Source organism: Choloepus didactylus, chromosome 1, assembly GCF_015220235.1.
Source record: "Choloepus didactylus isolate mChoDid1 chromosome 1, mChoDid1.pri, whole genome shotgun sequence".
In the NCBI taxonomy this organism is placed as follows: Eukaryota; Metazoa; Chordata; class Mammalia; order Pilosa; family Megalonychidae; genus Choloepus; species Choloepus didactylus.
The window spans coordinates 120,059,419-120,079,196 of NC_051307.1; the positions used below are offsets into that span (position 1 = coordinate 120,059,419).

The 19,778-nt window shown below is 37.9% G+C and overlaps 1 long non-coding RNA gene across 3 annotated transcripts in view; it reads left to right on the forward strand.

The window, feature by feature from the left end:
- Positions 1 to 18,611, forward strand: part of LOC119537896 — an 88,072-nt gene extending 69,461 nt beyond the window's left edge. For 2 of the 3 annotated variants that reach the window (XR_005217477.1, XR_005217478.1), the window contains exons 6-7: positions 370 to 458; positions 18,245 to 18,611. This is a non-coding gene — a long non-coding RNA (uncharacterized LOC119537896). The remainder of the gene's footprint in view (positions 1 to 369; positions 459 to 18,244) is intronic. The other variant, XR_005217479.1, reaches the window with a different exon arrangement.
- Positions 18,612 to 19,778: the final 1,167 nt, after the last annotated feature.

A 19,778-nucleotide genomic window follows, 5' to 3' on the forward strand; every position in this document is an offset into this window, starting at 1 on the left:
GACTTGACTATCATTTTAAGGATTTAGTTTGCATGGTGCATAAGATTTGCCACCAGAATAGCTGACCTGAGGAAAACAAATGTACAGGGCATAAAAGCACTAGGCTATGGCAGCTGGGTGCCGTGCAAGTGAGTATGAAGAATTCACTAAATTCTTAAATTGTTAAAGGCCAAGTGGTAGGTAGAGAAAGAGGAGAGGATCCCTGGGTGCCAGATATATTACTTTTTCTCTTGAATGCAAATTCTTTCCTCATTCAATGTGTAATATTTACTGCCATCATTCTTTGCTACTGTCATCACTGACATCCTGGTCACTTCCTCCTGTTGAAAATTCTGACAAAATGACTAATGGTTTTCCATTCCATTACAGTCCCTCCCCATCATCATAGGAAACTTCAACATCCACATGAACAACCCTCAAGATTCTTTAAAATGTTGGCCATAATAGAAGGTTCTAAGGTAATGGTATTTTCTGACAACTACCAATAAACTTAATGGAATTTTGTAGCCATTATCACATATAAAGAAAGCCAATTTCCTCTTTCTCTTTAATATACCAAACCAGACTGCTTTAGTCAGCATTGTAAGACCACTCAGCAATTGAATGGTGCTTGTGTAAAGCAGAGCACACAGCAAGGAATATAATTTTTTAAGATAATAATCTATGTGGAAATTGATGAAGAAACAAAAAGATTAGTATGGGATAACAGAACACATAGAGTGTAAAAATATCCATATACAGTATTGAAAAAACTATCAATCTATGCATTATATATATATATTATGCATTATATATATATATATTTATGCATTATATATATATATATCAAAAACTACAAATAATACATTCTGTGTGTATACTCCTGTGAAACCCTTAACTAGGGGCCCAAGGGAAATAGTTCTGTCTTGGGCCATTTGGATTTTCTTCCTCATCATCTGGTGCTGCCATCTGCTGACCTCTTTTGCATCCCACACTTTTTGTGTCCCACATTATATTAGAGCCGAGGTTGTTAATTTTAATAGTAGAGAATTCTCAGATTCCCTGGTTAGACGTGCCTTACATTCAGACTCTTTGGAGGCTTTATCAATGACATTGCTATGATATACTGCTACTCCATTGTGTGCACAATCCTGGGATTTAAGAAGATTTGCTCCTCTTCTAAAGGCTCTGAAAAATGCCAGCTGCAGCCACTTTACTGCCTGGGAATGTTCATTCTGCCTGCATGTTTTCAGGTCTTTGCCTTGGACTCTTTCTCGGCCACTCTGAACTGTGCTGCAGCTGTTAGAAGCCAACTTGTTAAAGCTTTCTGGCAGGAAGAGGGCAGTTTGGTCCATTTTTGCTCAACAATAGCTTATTGGAGCTTCCAGGTTGAGTCCTAGCTCACAAAGTCTCCCTCTCTACAGAAAATATGGAATCCAGATTACTTGCTCACCACCTCTGATTGCTTCCAACCTTAGTTACTGGAGTTTTCGTGCTTAGCTGTTTGTGCTGACTTTCTGTAGGCTACAGGCAGAAATGATTTCTGGGAAAAAAGAAAATACTACAATTAGTGTCATACTTTTCTGGATGATTTGGATGAGTGAATTCTGGCTTGATGAGCTATGACTGCCACCAAGGAAATAGTCTTCACCTGCATCAGAATTTCTTCTTTGATAACCCTAAATCCATGCACCTGGGCAGGATGCTAAGCATGCATGCCCCTTAACAGGTTGTCTTTAATTGTGTCCTGTCAGGTATCCCATGTTATTGTAATTATATATTCTGGCTGTTCTACCGGACTATGAGTTTCTCAAGGAAGGAAGAGATTTCTCTTCTCTCTTCAAGCCCAAGTCTGACAGAATGAACAATGTATCAAGAAGCAAATAGCTCTGTGCTATACCACCTACACCACATTCCCACCATGCACATGAGCTCACATGACTTAACTTTTCAGAGCCTTGACTCCTGCCTTTGTAATACAGTAACAATAACGTTTAGCTGATAGGCCTGCTGGGAAGCAATACACAGAGAGCAGGTGGGGTTGTTACAGACACGCAATAGGCACTCAATTAAGAGTGGCTACTGTTGTAATTATAGAACACAAAAGAATGGTCATTCCTCCATGCATTCACTGAGAACCTACTATATGTATTCAATACTGTATTTGGTTCTAGTGAAATAGAAATGAGCAACATAGACCTCAGAGAGTTTGGTATGGGACATTGATAGTAAACAAATTACACAAATGCTTAGTAATTATATGTGTGGTAAGAATGAAAGAGAAGAAAGGGGAATTTAAAAGCAAGTAATAGTAGGCAATTACCTAATATGAAGTAGGGCAGGGGATGGGGAACACTGCTTAGGGAGTCACAGAAGCCTTTTCCGAGAAAGACCAACTTGTTCCTTTTTTTTTTTTTTTCTTGGTGAATTAGGAGGCAACATCAAGTCCTAAATAGAGGGGAGAGAAGAGGTATTCAGAAAACTCAAATAATTTTTGTACAGAGTAGAAAGTGATCTGATGCTAGAAACATAATAGAATTCCCTGGCAGTACTGATCAGTTCATAATGAATAATTCAGAGTGAAAAAAGCTCTTCATTGTGTGGTTTTCTCAAATAAGATTCAAGAAACCAGAAAAGGGAAAACTGTATACTTGGGTTCATTCAAGTTTGCAGCTTAGCCAGATAAGTGACAAGGGGGTTCAGTGTATTAATGAAAGGTGGTTAAAATTACGGTCCACGGGCTTTACGTTGGATAAAGATGGAACTGGTAACAGAAGGTGACTAACAGGAAGAATGTAGACAGAACAGATATCTGGAAATCCTGATGAAATCAGAAAACTTGTAGTGGATGTAGATGAGCAAATAAATTGAAGGCAGAAAGTTGTCCTCTGAGGTGACATGCTTGAATTAGTGATATCACAACAGAGTTTGAGGAAATACAAATCAGGAGCATAGACATAGAAGTCAGGTAGCTGAGTTGGAGAAATGTAGGGTGTCACTAGAGAACTGGAGGTTATGAACACTAAAGTACTGAATGACTGTCTGTCTGGACTTACACAGTGAACTGTGCCATAGTCATTAAAGACTGAGAAAGAATGATCAGGAGGTTGATAACAGCAGTGAGGGCAGAGAAAGTGAGATAGCATAGGAGCAGCGAGATGTGCAATATAAGGAAGTAATGATGGCCTGGAAGTAGCTAATGGGAGCAAGGTGGACAAGAATACCACCTGAGGTGAGTGGGAAGTGGAAGGACAAGCATCTTCCACGTGAGAGTTCTGCAAGCAATGTGTTGTTTGCAGGGGATAGCCAAGTTTCAGTTAGGAAAAGAAAGTTGAGAGAATGTTCTGAGAAAAGGTGTAGAACATAAAGGAACATTTTAATCATGGAGTTCCATGGGCTCAGGAAAAGAGGGAATTAAAGAAAAATTAGGTCAAAGAAGAAGTATACACCTTTTTGTAGCTGTGTGAAAAAGAAAAAGAAGAAAGCTACGTGGACTAGAATCAGTCTGTAGGAAAAAACAAAGTTGGAAAGATAGCTTCTGTCCCGTCAGCATCTTATATAATGGCGGATACTCCAACCTTAACAGAATTTAATTGCAGCCTTAACCAAGGCCTACAGGTTGGGGCATAGGCCCAGGCACTTCTTTTCCACACTGTCTGCTTTTCACTTGTTCAGCAAATATTTGTTGAGTGCCTACTATGAGCCAGGCAATGTTCTGGGTGCTTGTAATATATTAGTGAACTAATAGGCAAAGAATTCTGCTCTCACAATATTTATATTCAAGAGGATGAAGATGATAAACAAATGGCTAGCAGACATATATAACAAACAAGGAAATGACATAGTATGCTAGAAAATGATGAGTGGAATGGAAAAAATAATCACAAACCATCCCTATAAGGGGAGTCATGATGTGTGCGGAGGAGAATGAGCTAGAATGCTACATAGAGTGGTCAGGTTAGGACTCAATGAAATGGCTATATCTGAACAAAGCTTTAAGGAAATGATGGAGTTAATTATATGGAAACCTGAGGGAAGAGAATGCAGGCAAAGGGACCAACCAGTGCAAAGACACTAAAGCAGGAATATGCTGGTATATTTGAGGAATACCCAGTAGTCCAGTGTGGTTAGTGTGGCATAAATAAGAGAGAAGTTAGGAGAAGATGAGGTCAGAACTTCCATGCTTCTCAAACTTTAATGTGCAGATGAATCACCTGGGGATCTTTTTAAAATGCAGATTTAGATTCAATAGATTTGGCATGAAGCCTAAGACCTTACATTTCTAAAATGTTCACAGGTGATGAAAATGCTGCTGGTCTATGGTCATTGCTTTGAGTAGTAAGGATTTAGATGATTCTCACTTTGGAAGAGTGAGAGGATAATTGAACTAGGGAAGTATGGTAGTATTGTGAAATAGTATTAAGGAGTCACTTGAGATTTGCAGGGCATTGGGTTTTTCTTCAACCATATGCAGCTGCACAGATATAGGCATGAAGTGGGCAAACAGATGGACTTAACCGCTTTTGCAGCTTCCCTAAGTGTTTATGATAAAAGGAGAGTCCAATGGAGTCAAGCATGTATACCAAGAAGTAGTATAATGATTGGCCATCGGATTTAACACAGATAATGACATGACCTGAGGAAGCTGGTGGAAGTGAATGTCAGCATAGACTTTGTAGCCCATCAGAGCTAACAGGGCACTGGTTCTCAAGCTATAGTTACTGAGCATATGGTCTCATCTTTCCTTAGTTCAGTGGTACATGTGAGAGGTAGTTTCAACCAAGTTTAATACAGAGCAAGAGCTTTCAAGGCAATTTGCATTGAGGTGTCAGTGGTGTCATGATGTTTTCAGCATTGATTCACAGATCACTGTTAATACATAGATACATATACACATACACACAGAGTAATATATTGTTAGGTACTAGGAATTGAGGTTTAGGAAGTCTTTATCATTGTATAATGAATTTTGTAACTAATCATGCTTTTTATTGTAGCTCTGTTCAAGTGTCTGCTGTCCACAGCCTTCAATGACTTCATTAATATTTAATCACAACTTTGACTGCAAGTAAACCCATCATTGACTCTTTAAGCCACACTAATCCACCATTGCAAAAAGTTCCTGCTGACCCAACAAGCAAGCCCCAGATGATGCTGAGTTGTAAACTATTGCTTAGAAATCCTCTCCCCTTTCTTTACTTCAGATCTCAGTTTGTTTCTATTCCATCTTGCTCTCTGGTTCCAATACTGGTGGCCAAGCTGACTTTGATCTTGGCTCTGGCCCTTTGGTGATTGAGCAATTTTCCTAATCCTTCACTCATCCCCAACATCTGGATATTTTCTACAGAAAATTTTCTGGGTGAACTTATCCCTCCAGCCTTATATTGTATTTAATTGGGATTCCTTATTTAATTACTGACCAGCCCATCCTTACCCTCATTTTCCCCATTTCAGTAAGGGAACCAGGGACTATTGATTTCCATTGCTCTCTTCCTTCTTTCTGCTTTTCTTCCTTCCCATCTCTTTGTTTCCTATTGTATAATTTATGATACTTTCTCACAAAATTTCTTTTTTTATGTAGATTTTATTGTTCTGCTTGAAAAACTAGTCAATTAAAACATGCTGTTTTAGTTTGCTTGGCTGCTGAAAGCAGATACCGTAAGATGAGTTGGCTTTAACATTGGGAATTTACTAGCTTACAATCCTACAGCTTTGAGGCTGAGAAAAATGTCCAAATCAGAGTATCATCAAGATGATGCTTTCTCCTGGAAGACTGGCTGCTGGCGATCCTGGACTCCTCTACCCCATGACAAAGCACATGTGGCATCTGCTGGTCTCTCCCTTCTATTCCAGGCCTCTCTGATTTCAGCTTCTTACTTCCATGGCTTCCTCTCTCCCTGTGTTCATTTCATTTATACAGGACTCCAGTAGACAGATCATGACCCACCCTGGGCCACGCCTTAACTGAGGTGACCTCATGAAACTGCTTACAATAGGTTTAAACTCACAGGAATGGATTAGCTTTAAGAACAGATTTTCTTGGGTACATACAGTTCCAAACCACCACACTCCACCCTCTGGACCCCAAAAAGACACGTTCTTTCCATTTGCAAAATACATTTATTCCATCACAATATCCCACAAGCCTTAAATCATTTTAGTAACAATACTAAGTACAGAGTCTCTTCAAAATCACTTATAGGTGTGGTCTGTCCTGGGACACAAGTCCCCTTGGCTGTGGGCTTATAAGACTTAGAGAAAACTTATCTGCTTTCAATATACAATGGAAGGACTGTCATAGGATAAGCACTCCCATTCCCATAGGGAAAAATTGGAAGGAAAACAGGGGTCCCAAAAAATTCCAAAACACTTCAGGGAATATTCCATTAGATTTCAAGATCTGAGAGTCATCTATGGAATAATATTTTGTCCTCTGGTGTGATGGAGCAGCAGCCCCACACTTTGCAAGTGATTGTGCAGTGGTCATCCTCTCCCCAATACTGAAGTGCTGCTCTCCCTGACTAGTGGGCTAAAGGTTCCACCCTCATCAAGCATCAGGACAGCCATCAGACTACAGGCTCTACCCTTGTCAAACACTGGGGTGGCAGCCAAACTCTCCTCAATCCCCCAGGCATCTGGAAACAATGGGTGGTAACATTCTTCCTGAACAATGGGATGGAAGCCCTGCCCTGTTCAAGTGCTGGATATACTCACCCTTTCCACACACATGGGTGGGCTCACTCTACTGACCCGAGAAGATGTCTTCAGTTCAGACCTTGGCTTCCATGGTTCTCCTTTGAAGACATTTTTTCTTCAATCTGTTTCTTTTCTGTCCCTTTTAGCTCAGGACGGCAGCAGTTCTGTTCATGCATGTCTCACAAAAAACTTACTGGTTTCCCACGTAGTACACAGGGGTCCAAACCATCAGACGAAGGGAACTTTCCACAAATCCTTTCTGGATAACTGCTTTTCCAATCCTGACTTGCACTGAAATGGCTGACTGTTTCCATGTTCAGTTAAACCCACACATGGAGCACTATTCTCTGGGGACTTATTTTCCAGAAGTTCAGAATTTTCCAAAGCATCAATTTCTGGTTTCTTTGTACCTAGGAGTTCGTTTCACAGCTTATCTTTTTCCTCTCTCATTTTACTATAAGATGCAAGGAGAAGCCAGGCTGCACTTTGCACATTTAGTTTGGAAATCTCCTCAGAGAAATATCCAAGCTCATCATTTTCAAATACTGCCTTCCATCCAACATCAGGATTCCATCTTGCCAAGTTCTCTGTCACTTTAAAACCAAGGTCATCTTTCTTCCAATTGGCAATGACACATTCATCATTTCTGTCTAAGTCCTCATTGGAATCACCTTATATTAGCCTCCATATTTCTACCAACAGTCTGTTCAAAGCAATCTAAGACTTTTCTATCAAGCATCTCATAATTCTTCCAAGCTCTACCCATTATCAATCAGAAAACATTTCCACATTTTTGTTATTTGCAATAGCAGCACCTCACTCTTCTAGTACCAAAATCTCATTTGGTTTTCTAGGCTGTTGAAGGTAGTTACCAGGGTTGGCTTTAACAATGGGAATTTATTAGCTTGCAAGCTTACAATTTTGAAACTGAGAGAAATGTCCAAATCAAGGTAGATCATCAAGACAATGCTTTCTTCCTGAGGATGTCTGGACTATTCTGTCTTGTGGCAAGCACATGGCAGTGTCTGCTCATATCTCCCTTCTCTTCTGGGGTTCTTTGATTTCAGCTTCTTGCTTCCAAGGCTTTCTCTCTCCCTGTATTCATCCCATTTATAAAGGACTCCAGTAAGAAGATTAAGACCCACTCTGGGTCTTAACTGAACCTTAACTGAAGTAACCTCATGAAACTCTACTTATAATAGGTTTACACTTACAGGAATGGATTAGCTTTAAGAACATGATTTTGATATTCTGGGGTACATATAGTTCCAAACCACGGGGAGGTAACCTTGGAGTCTTCATTTCTTCTGGGCTTGCTCATTTGTTTATTTCAAGTGGCTATGGAAAACAGGTCTCTATGATAAGAGGGAAATGGGTAGATGTGATACTGAGTATGCATGTTTTCATCAGCTTTTTTTCAGATCTGGATCAAAGCCTAAAGTTTTAGGACATCTGGTCTCCAGATAGCCAAGCTTTACTGTAATAAGCAAACTGTATATAGAGAGTAATGCTAATAGCTATGGCAGGAAATAACATTAACTCTACAATTAAGACAAGAACTTTATATACACAAGGAAATGGAAGGAATGTTTATGGAATCATAACCAGTTTTTACGGCTGGAAGGCACTGAGCGATCCTTCAGACAAACCCTGAGAGGAGGAAAATTAAATATGTTCTTATCAATATACATATTGCCTCCACCAATTGGAGTCTTTTTACTGTCAGCTATATTGGGATGACAGAGATAAAATATTCTCTAATTTATATGTGTCCATTGATGTGGCCTTAAAACAACATTTACATTTCTCTATTTTGCTTCCATCGTATTTGGTTCACACTTTTATTATTCTGCTTCTTCAAGGAATATTTAGGGATATGAGAAACAGGGCCAGGGAAATAAATTTTCCCTCTGCAATTTTAGACTATTTAAATTAACACATAATTTGGGAAGATATAATATCTTCCTGAAATAGCCACTTGTACTGTAGTTGGTAGTAACAACCCATATAAAGAAAGCATTTTTAAAATTAACTGTTCCAAAGACCCATTAGGTGATATAGCTTCAAATTTACAAATGTCAGCTTTAGGGCCAAAACAGGGTTCAGATCTTGGTTCTTCCTTCTCCTGGCCACAGGAGCTTGGGCAAGTTACTTAACTTCTTTATACTCTACTTTCTGTACTTGTGAAATGAGGATTATTTCCCACCTCATAAGCTTATGGTGAGGATTAAATGAGCAAATATATTACCCATAATAAGCTGTTTATAAATCTTTGCTATTATTCTTGATAATGAGAAGGAAGAGTGACATGGATAAAGAATATGAACATTCTGACCATGGCCAAAGCACATCTTTGATGACTTACCCATCAGTGACCAGATAACTCTGCTAGGTTTCTTTCTCTGAGAGACTGATCATCTTCCTGAGCACATCGATATTTTCTAGGTTCTGGATATTCAAGGGTGACAAACACACTCTGGACCCTAGTTGCTCACCTCATGTCATTCAATCCTGTGATGCCACTTGCCTGCTGAGTCTTTCACAGCTAAAGCTCTTCCATTTAACACATATGCACTCATAATATATTTTACTTTTTATTCACTTGTCTGCCTTCCACATTAGATTCTGATCTCCCCAGGGCAAGGATCAGGCTTAATTACATTGGTGTCACCACTGGGCAGGAGTGCTGTACTTGTATTTGAATAGAATTTCTATGTTGTGCTGGACTATACACTTGCAGGCAGGGTCTATATTTTATGTATATTTGCAGTACTAGTTTATCACATAGTACTTAAACTCAAGGCAGGCAACCAGCAGCTGTTTATTGAACCTAACTAAATATATAGACAAATTTCCAGATATAAGTATCAGGATTTCATAGTGTTCAGCTGATATGGGCTCATGAGCAAGACAGCCCACAGAAAGAAGCTAAGCAATTTTTTTCTTTTAAATAAAATGAAAAACATTACTCATATATGTCCATCATTTGATTTTAAAAAATAGAAAGAAATAAAATATACTTTGTATAATCTTTTCTCCCTTATTTCTGTAATAACAAAATGTCATTTACATGTCAATGATCCTTTATTAAAGTGAAAATATGGATAAATAAAATGACATTTTACAAGTTTTAAGTGAAGCAAGTGTTGGAGCATCAAGCAATCAAAAGCAAGCTCTGTTTTTGCTTCTTGTTTTCTATGCAGAAATTTATTTTTGAAGATGCAGGAGGCTAAAACTGTAGAACTGTAGCCTATAATAGTCTTTGAAATTTGCTCTGTAACTACTTGTTAAATTGAACTTGAAGGGTTGTCGCTTCTATGCATATGTGTTGCATTCTACAAAAGGAGGATATGATTTTTTTAAAAAAAGAGGCAGGAGGCAAAGTGAGAGGGGGCAGTTTACTTCATAAGTTGCACATTATTCCACACCATGAAATTCCTATTCTCAGAATCTTCCAGCCCAAGTTGTGTTTCATAATGCAGAAGTCAAGAATGTAACCAAGGATATGGAACCCATTAATCTTCTTTTATGCATCATGTGGTGAAGGACTGAAGCCATTTCTGCTAAGGAATGCAAGAGATCCAAGTATCTCAATGAAACCAGCCTCCTTACAAAGATCTGGAATGGACTTTTGGGATGACCAAAATGACCATTCAATAAAAGATGGACTTTTTCCTCAAATATTGGCTAGGCTCTAAGAGGGATGAAGGAAGCAAGGATAAACTTCACTCCAGTGCTTACTGTTGGCTATTCAATGGACTTTTATGTCCAAGTAATTCCTGAAACATAAAATATGGATGTATAAGGAAGATCCATGCCACAGTTTACAATGGCTGTGAAGTAATTTTCATTGGTGAATGCAAGAGGCACCAAAGGCTGGAAAACAAAAATAATTTAACTTTATAAAGTTAATCATATTATAATAAATTGCTTTAGTTCAAACACTTGATAAAAGGAATGAAGAGAATAGAAATAATCAGGTAGAACTAATGTGACTATTTGCGGCCAATTATAACTAAAAAGAGGATTGATGAAATTTTACAAATTACAAACATACTTTCCTTGAAAACTTTGCCATGTAATTTGCAGTATCAAATGGTCCCAAATAAAGGATACTCTATTAAATGGAATAATGTCACCCTCCCCCAATGATGTCTACATTTGAATCCTCAGAACCTATTAATATGTTATCTTACATGGTGAAAGAGATGTTGCAAATGTGATTTAATTAAGGCTCTTGAGACGGAAAGATTGGCCTGGATTATCCAGCTGGGCCCAATGTAACCAAAGGGTCATTATAGGGGAGAAAGGAAGGTAGAAAGGTCAGAGTCAGAGAGGGACATGTGATGAAGAGTGGTCAGAGTGACGCAGCCATGAGCCAAGGATTGGAGGAGGACTCTAGAAACTGGAAAAGGCAAGAAATGAGTTCTCCCCTAGAGCCTCCAGAGGGTACACAGTTCAGTTGACATCTTGATTTTAGCCCTGTAAGATTCATTTCAGACCTCTGGTCTTCAGAAGTAGAGGATAATATATTTGTGTTGTTTTAAGTCATTAAATTTGTGTTCATTGGTTACAACAGCAATCAGAAACTAATAGAGAAACTATAGTGAAAACTTATTTTGTGGTGAAAATGTAAAACTAGGTTTCTGAATTCCAATGCAGCAGAAAGATCTGGGTGCTGAGCAATGGAGTCAAAATGGGGATGCTGAAATGAACACACTGATAGGAATGGGACACACAAGGGAGTAGGGAAGGTGCCAGGGATATGCTGTCCCTTAAAAGTAGTGCAGCGGTGCAAGGAACATGTAGGAGGAGGGTCTTGAGGTGTGGGAAGAGGAAAGGGAGCATCGAGCTTCACGATTCGTCCAAGTTTGTGACCCCTGGCAACAGTGCATATAAAAATATTTCTGAGAAACAGGAAAAATTGCTGTTTATCAACCAGCATCTTTGACTTTATATTATGTAATCAAACCCACAAACAATGTTTCAAAGCTACCACTTGACTATTGTTTATCAATCCTCTTTCTTTGGTTTGTCTCCAACAGTGCTTTCCCACTCTATCCAAAAATTACTACTTACTGATTATACACAAGTCTAAAATGACTATAAGGAAAAAGCAAAGTCATACAATTGGGAATCAGTAGGTAAAAAATCTCAGAGAAAACAATGCAAAAGATATTTTTATTTACTCTCAAAGAAACAAATGTTAAGTGACTATGCCCAAATTATAAATGTGTTACTCTAGGCCTATGTCCTTTGCTGTTGACTTTTTGGATATAAGCATATTGAGTATTATTTTATTTTTACATGCATAAAATTTTATTTTATTTTTACATGCATAGTTAAAAGCACTCCTTTCAGCCAGTCAAACATTGGGTCTCTATCCCAGCTCTTCTCTCTCCCAGTACATTCCCTATCTGCACTTGAAGTGCTTTAGTTTCTTAATCTATAAAATGCTGATAATAATAGTTCCTAGCTTATAATGCTGTTGAAAATATTAAATGGAAATATGTATATAAGACCCTCAGCAAAGTGTCTAACATAAGGCTGAATTAAAGGTAGATGATATTAACATTACTATTACCAGCTATTTCATTCACATTAAGAGGGATGCATCATGAACAACTATTCACTATATTTCAGTAATAAATTACTAAACAAGCACATCCATAATACATTTTATCAAAGGAACTCAAGTTATAAATTGAATTTTATGAAACCAGGGTCTGCCAGACCTTTCTTGTCCTTAATGTCATTACCTGGGCAGGAATAGAAAAAGTCTCAGTATTTTTCTCTGTGGATTTTTGTTTTTCAATTTAGAAGTTGCCTTTCTTATCCTTTCATCACAGTTATCTGGTGATTGGCCAATGTGAACATCATTATAACATCTACTAGACAGACTAGACTGCCCTGTATTTTCACAATCCATTTTTCATACTTTCATTTTAACAGTTTGCAATTACAGTATTTATAGTTAGTTCTCCCAAATTAAACTGTTGACTCCTTGAAGGAAGACACAGCATCTTATTCATCTTGAAATCTCCTGTGTATGTTATGTGCCCCAAGATGCTATGATTGAATGAACAAACACAATTATTTTTTTATAAAGACAGCTACTATATTCTTAGCCATATCTATACCTAATTCCTGAATGGTGAACCTATGGTTTGTGATACTTGAGTGAATTAAGCCAGTAACAGGTCTTGCATTTTCTGTGACTGTCCCAATAACGGATTTGTTGGGGGAACTGACCATAGCTTGGGTCTACACTGTATGTTACCTATCACTTATTACAGGTAATAGAGAGAAATTAACTGAGAATTTAAACAAATAACAATAAACAAACTTACACGTTCTGATTTTATTTCCCCTATTAGCTGAATATGCATGTTAAGACTACAGGCAATCAATGTTTTACTCATACTCACCATATGAAGTAACTTAGAAGGTTTTTAGCACAGAGCCTACTTGTTCCCTGATCCCAGCTACCTTCCCCCAACCCTGACAGACCAGCTTTGGCAGGCTTGCTCTCCACCAGTTTCTATGGTTCCACTCTTGCTTGTCAGAGAATAAATCATACCCCAAAACTGATAGGCTTTCAGTAAACAACCCAGTGAACAAAAGGATATATTTTCATTAATTGCACTGTAAAATCTGTTGAGCTATAGTTTTCTAATAGCATTATTCATGTAAGCAAATTAATAAGTATCATAAAGATAATTAATAAAAAGAAGCTTTTAGAATTTATTTCCCAATGCCTATTAAAACACTTTGTCATAAGAAAGGCTATGTGCACTAAAATATTTTACATCCGTTTGCAAAAAACTCTGGTGCCCAGTATGTTTTCAAAATAGTTATCAATTGCCAATAAGATTCTTTTTATTTAATGACACTTATCTGTAATTGATGTTCTAGAGAATCAGCAGGCATGCAGCAAATTTGCTAAGTACAGAGAAAATTGGAGAGTGGGAAATTTTGCATAAATAACTGCATTTTGATGCAATCAAGAAAGAAACTATGGTTGCTAAGGGCAAAATACATAAAACTGTACATGGTTGAATGCATAATAGACCTTAACAATGCCAGCTATTTAAATAACAACTTTGAAAACATATTAAAAAGCAACAGAAACAAAAAAAACTGTCTTCCTCCTTTGAAAACTACCTAGACCACACTTCTCTTGTAAAAACAGTAGAGGATGTGCCACCAAATAAAAATGAAAGATTTGTTTCTTCTCTTTCACATATGGGCTCCCAATTGATGTTTAAAATATTTTGAGAAATAAAGGAAAAGAGCAAGTTAAAATCACCAGGTTGCTTTTGCTCTCAAAAACAGTTTTATTCTCCCTTTCTCATAGTCTGCCAGGCTTATACTTTAGGCAGATAAAAGGCAGCCTCTTTTGAATCAATCTATGAAGTTAGTTAATGCCAGCAGCAGCCACTGTTACCTGGCAATACCCATCAGAGATTTTTATTACTGTTGTTAAGCAATAACGTGAACTGATATTTACAATGAGCATATAACAGACATAGTGACTCCACCTCCCCTGCCCCAGTAATCAGAAGAGTTTAAAGATATTTGGAATATATTTGAGGAGTACACTGGCTTATTGAAAGAGGCAAGAATTTGTAATCAAAATACCTTTACTATTTAATTTATTAACTCAGAAGTTAACAAGCTTTTTCTGCAAAAGGGACAGAAAATAAATATTATTTCTTGGCTTTCAGAGTCATATATGGTCTTTGTTGCATACCCTCTTAAACCTTCTCCTTCTCCTCATTCTTCTTTCTCTCTCCCTCTCTCCCTTCCCCTACTACTCTCTCTTTTCTCCCTCTCTTCCCAGTCCTTATAACTCTTTAAAAATGTAAAAACTATTCTTAACTTGTGGGTTATTCAAAAACATCTGCTGGCTGGGTCTGGCCTATGGGTATAGTTTGCAGACCCCTGTAGTAATTTATTCAATAAACGTTTTTAAGCAAATAAAACTGCCCTCATAAACATCCAGTCTGTTAGAGACAGATGAATGAAAAAGCAATCATACAATCATACTATGGTATATCCAGCACCATGATGAAGCACAGTTTGCTATGGAAGCCATGGTGGGACTTCAAAAGTGAGGCAATTTGTGCTGAAATAATTGGTTGAAGGCAGCCAAACAACATCATGTTGGGAGCTAGGGGGTTAGAGGTGAATAGAACAGTATGTGGAAAGGCTGGAAAGAGAGAGAGACAGAGACAGAGACAGAGACAGAGACAGAGAGAGTTAGTTTGATACAATTGAGAAGTTACAAAATTTTCACATGGCTATAACAGAGTGCTGAGAAGAACGGAGAGGAGGATGAAGAGAGACTTGGGGTCAGATCTTACAAGGCCTTAAAAGCTATGTTGAGAAGTTTAACTTCAATCTTATAGGAAATGGGAAGGCATTGCAGTAATTTAATAAAGGACAAGACATGAGCAGATCTGGATTTTTCAAATATCTCTTTGCAAAGGGAAATCTGAATTGGAGAAATTCAAGACAGAAGGGAGGTCACCATTTAGGAAGTAGTTGTAGTACGAATAAAAAAGTAGCTAAATTTGAATAGCTAAATGCAGAAAGACTAAAGTTGATATATCATTTCTGCAACTTACTTACCCTCTTGGAGTCTATACTCTACACACCTGAACTAATTTTTTTTTTTTCCTCTCCTATTTGTCTCAGAAGGTTTCTGTGAAGCTCATGTATAATGATGTATATAAAATCACTGAGTGTTATATACTTCTTATAATGGTTACAGATTTCAATATTATGATTATTTTAAATAAAAAATATTAAGCATAATAACCTTTATAAAAGTGTATCTTGAATAACATTCAGTGAGGTAAATGGTCATTCGCACACCCTATTCTCTCTCTTCTCCCCTATATCTGGAGGCATGTAATTTGCTCTAGTATAGCATTGTGGTAATTTTGGGGTGTTTTATAGGCTGATTCTGGATTTCTAGTTTCTTTTTAGCCTCACAAACTGGAAAAGTGATGACTGAGTTATCATCTTAAAATATATGCCAGAACTTCTCCTAGAGAAAGAACTGTCTATGCTTAGAAACATATACATAACTTGTTATGGTATCGTTACAGAAGCTTGTTATACAAGGTCTTAAGGTATTCCAAAAGCTTCAGAGGACAGGGTGAAACTTCTGTGTTTAGGTCAAGAAGAGGATTTCTTCCCCTTCAGAGAGGACAGAGAAAAGGAAGAAGATAAGGGAATAGAGGAGGGTGAAGAGAAGAGCCTGGGAAAAATGTAACCAAGTGTTACATGGGGAGAAAGCCAAGAAAGGAACCCTATGGACTCCAGAGAAGGGGAATATCTAATCATATTTTCAAAAGTATTTACTGGGTGATAGAAAGACACCTCTTCACTCTTCCCATTACCCAGTTTCTTTAGCACTTCAGGAAATTCTACCATAATCATACCACGTTCATGAATGTTTTGAAAGGGATGTTGCAGATGTTTTTTGCTGGAGTGGCTGTAGGTCCAGTTGTCAAGGGAGTTGGATTTTGTAAGAGATTAGCATGGGAAATCAGGGGACCAGGTGATAGAGGAGGTCATGAGAATGCTAACCCACTGCAAATCTGCAGAAATCTTGGGAGAGCTTTAGGTTTGCATAAGTCATGGAGTTGAGTTCTTCTACACAATATGAAGATCTCCAAGGAGCAGATGGTCTCTCATCTGACAATCTGGGTTGTGGAATCATCGTGATTTATCATGATGGCTCAGAATGCAAGTATTGTTTCAGATAACCAAGTCTATAGCTAAGAGAATCTGAAACCACCTATTGATGTAGGCTGTTTAAAGATAATCGGCAAGTAACTCAAGGCAATTATGAAGGTGTATATTCTTCATGCTTTGCTTATTATGAGTAGTACAACCTATTATATGCCCAGATATGCCTAAAGTTTTCTGAAAGACCATGCTTTGTTTTTGAAAATTATCTTTTTCATCTCCTTCTTGATGTATGAAAATGTAAAACAATTAGAATACATGGAGCAGCTTCCATAAGATCATTTCAAAATTACAAATGTGAACCAGCATTCATATGCCTTAGAAGAAGATATTAGTTTATCCATTATATTGTTGTAATCATGAACATATAGAATGTTAGTGACCAATGTAACAATGATGTCATAAGAAGTTGTAAACTTCATAGCCCTTTGTTGCATGCTGGAACTATGAATACAAAATATCCTATTACATATAGAAGATAGAGCACTGGACAAAGCCCCCATGGTTTAATTACCAGGCCCACCACAAGATAGCTCTGGGAACTTTAATATGTCATTTCACTTCTCTTAGTCTCTTTTATCTTTTGTAAAATGAAGAGTTGGATATGATGATTTTAAAATATCACAATTCTGTAATTTACTTCTTTTATGAATTGCAACAGAAAGGCCAGAAATGTGAATTGCAATGGAAATGTACTTATGCTGCTGTCTTAGTGATGCTGAGAACTTTCCATCAGTAACACCAATAATAATATGGGTGGAATTACTTACTAACCCAACTATCACTTTAGATCATAGGATAATAGAATTGCAAGGGAACCTCTGAGCACAATCAATCAAACCTCTAATTTGGTGTAATATTATCCATATATCCCTAAAGTTGTCTTTCTTCTTGAACATCTCCCATGACAGAGAATTCATAAACGCATGCTATCTATGTGTCCACCTGTTGATATCAGATCCCATAAGTAGTCGAGTTTTATTTTGATGCCAGCTATAGATGGTGATAACTTGTAGGGACTTTACTGTAAAGACAGTGAAAGCCCCTTCCTCTTCACCTGCCCTGTGTTTACAGTTTGCAAAACACAGCTATTTTCTCCTCTTGTTTTTTCTCATTCATCGTCTATCCTGTATTTTTCCTTTATTTGTTGTTTTCACACACACACACACACACACACACACACACACACACACACACACACAACACAACACACAAATCACAAATTATTCCTAGAAGTGGAAAAAATACTGAAATTGTACATAGGCCAATAAGGTCATCTAATGCTAATATGGAAGGAGTTGACTTCTTTTCTCCATTTGGGTATAACAACACACTAGTAGTCAGAGCTGGACTCACACTTCCTTTTTTTGTCACTTCAAATGCAGTACTGTAAGATGAAAATAACAGGGATAACCACTTCAGTTTTAGGATTAAAAGAGTCCTTGAAACATCATATAATTTATCTTAAGGAAGATTTGTATAGCATGCTCTTAACATTACATAGTTGGCACCATTTTGAAATGCCAAACAACCCTTTTTTTGAGTATAATTCTGCAGCCTTTATTCCTGAAAATATTTCAGAAGCTGCAACTAAATAAAAGGCTTGGAGCTCAGTACTCTCTCTTTCACTACAGAAAAATGTTGAAGGTGGACTCATCTTTTATCATGAGAGAGGCACAAATGACTGAAAGAACTGGTTATGGAGGAGAAACTGTAAAGTCTTGGAAAGTTGCCTAAAGGAACACTTGGGTTAATCGTCATATGGTAATTGAAAATGTGAAAGATTTTTCTCTTTATTTTTTTCTAGATACCATTGTCAACAATGAAAACAGTCTTTGAACCTGTATTACTCATTTCTTACTCTTTCATCAAGGCAGAAAGAGGCAACGAGAGAGCAGGATTTGGAGTCAGAAAGACTAGAGCTTGAATTGAAACCACTACTTACTTGTTACATAATCTTTGTGAATATACTTAATCACTTTAATCTCAATTTTCTCATCTGTAAATTAGGTATTAAAATAATAATGACTACCTTATAGTGGTACTTTGAGGACTAAACAATTAAAATACCTGTAAGTCATATATTATACCCTTTTTACGCAGACATTCCTTAATAAATTATGAATACACATATTGAACTTGGGTTTATATATCAAAAAACAACTAAATTAAAAACAGAGACTGAATTCTGAATTCTTTCTTTGACTCATAAAACTGATATTTTATTTTAAATAATGTGGGTAAGAGGAGGGTGGGGCAAGATGGCAGAGTGGTGAGGTGTAGGTTTTAGTTACTCCTCCAGGGTAGGAGGTAGAAAGCCAGGAACTGCATGGACCGGACACCGCAGAGCAATTTGACTTTGGGCATACTTCATGCAACACTCATGAGTGCGTGGAAAAGCTGAGCTCAGCGAAATCTGTAAGTTCTTGTGGCCAGGGGACCCACACCCCTCCCTGCCAGGCTCAGTCTCATGGGAAGAGGGGCTGTCAGCTCTGGGAATGAGGAGGGAGAACTGCAGTTGCAGCTCTTATTGGAAACTCATTCCACTGATCCAAACTCCAAGCACAGATAGACCAAGACCAGACACCAGAGAATCTGGGAGCAGTCAGCCAGGCAGAGAGGAGATAGGGCTAGCAAAAATAGCAAAAAGAAAAACCAAAAATAAAAACAGAGACTTTTTGGAGTTCTGGTGAACATAGAACAGAGAAGGGCAGGGCTCCACTCCAACAGAGTCAGGCTCATATGCAAATCCAGAGGTTGAGTTTCCTTGTCTGAAGAGCCAGTTTCTCTGCTCTCTTGATTGTTCCTTAATTGCCCTAATCTCCTTGTCTCTTAGCATTTAAATAGTCCATTAGATCTGTAAGGAGGGCCCCTCTTTTTTTTTTTTTTTTTAATCTTTTCCTCTTTTTCTAAAACAATACCTCTAAGAAGCCCATTACAGAAAGCCTCAAAGACTGGCAATTTGGGCCAGACAAGAGCAGAGCTAAGAGAGCTCTGAGACTCAAAGCAATAAGCCCAGTGGCTGAGAAAATTTGCTAAACAGCACAACTTCCCAAGAAAAGGGAGGCATCCCCTTACAGCCATCTTCCCGGTGGGCTGGGAACACTCCTGCCTGGCACCAGTGCCATAGCCCAGAGCTTCCCCAAACAACCCAGTGTGACAGGAAGTGTTTCTAACAACACATGCACACACCACAATATTGGGCACGGACAATAGCCTTTTCTGCACCCTCAGCTGATTGTCCCGGAGCTGGGAAGGTGGAGCTATGTGAAAAGGGGGGAATTAACATGCCCCATTCAGCCATCCTTTCAACAGACTGAGAATGCCCCTACACAGCCCTG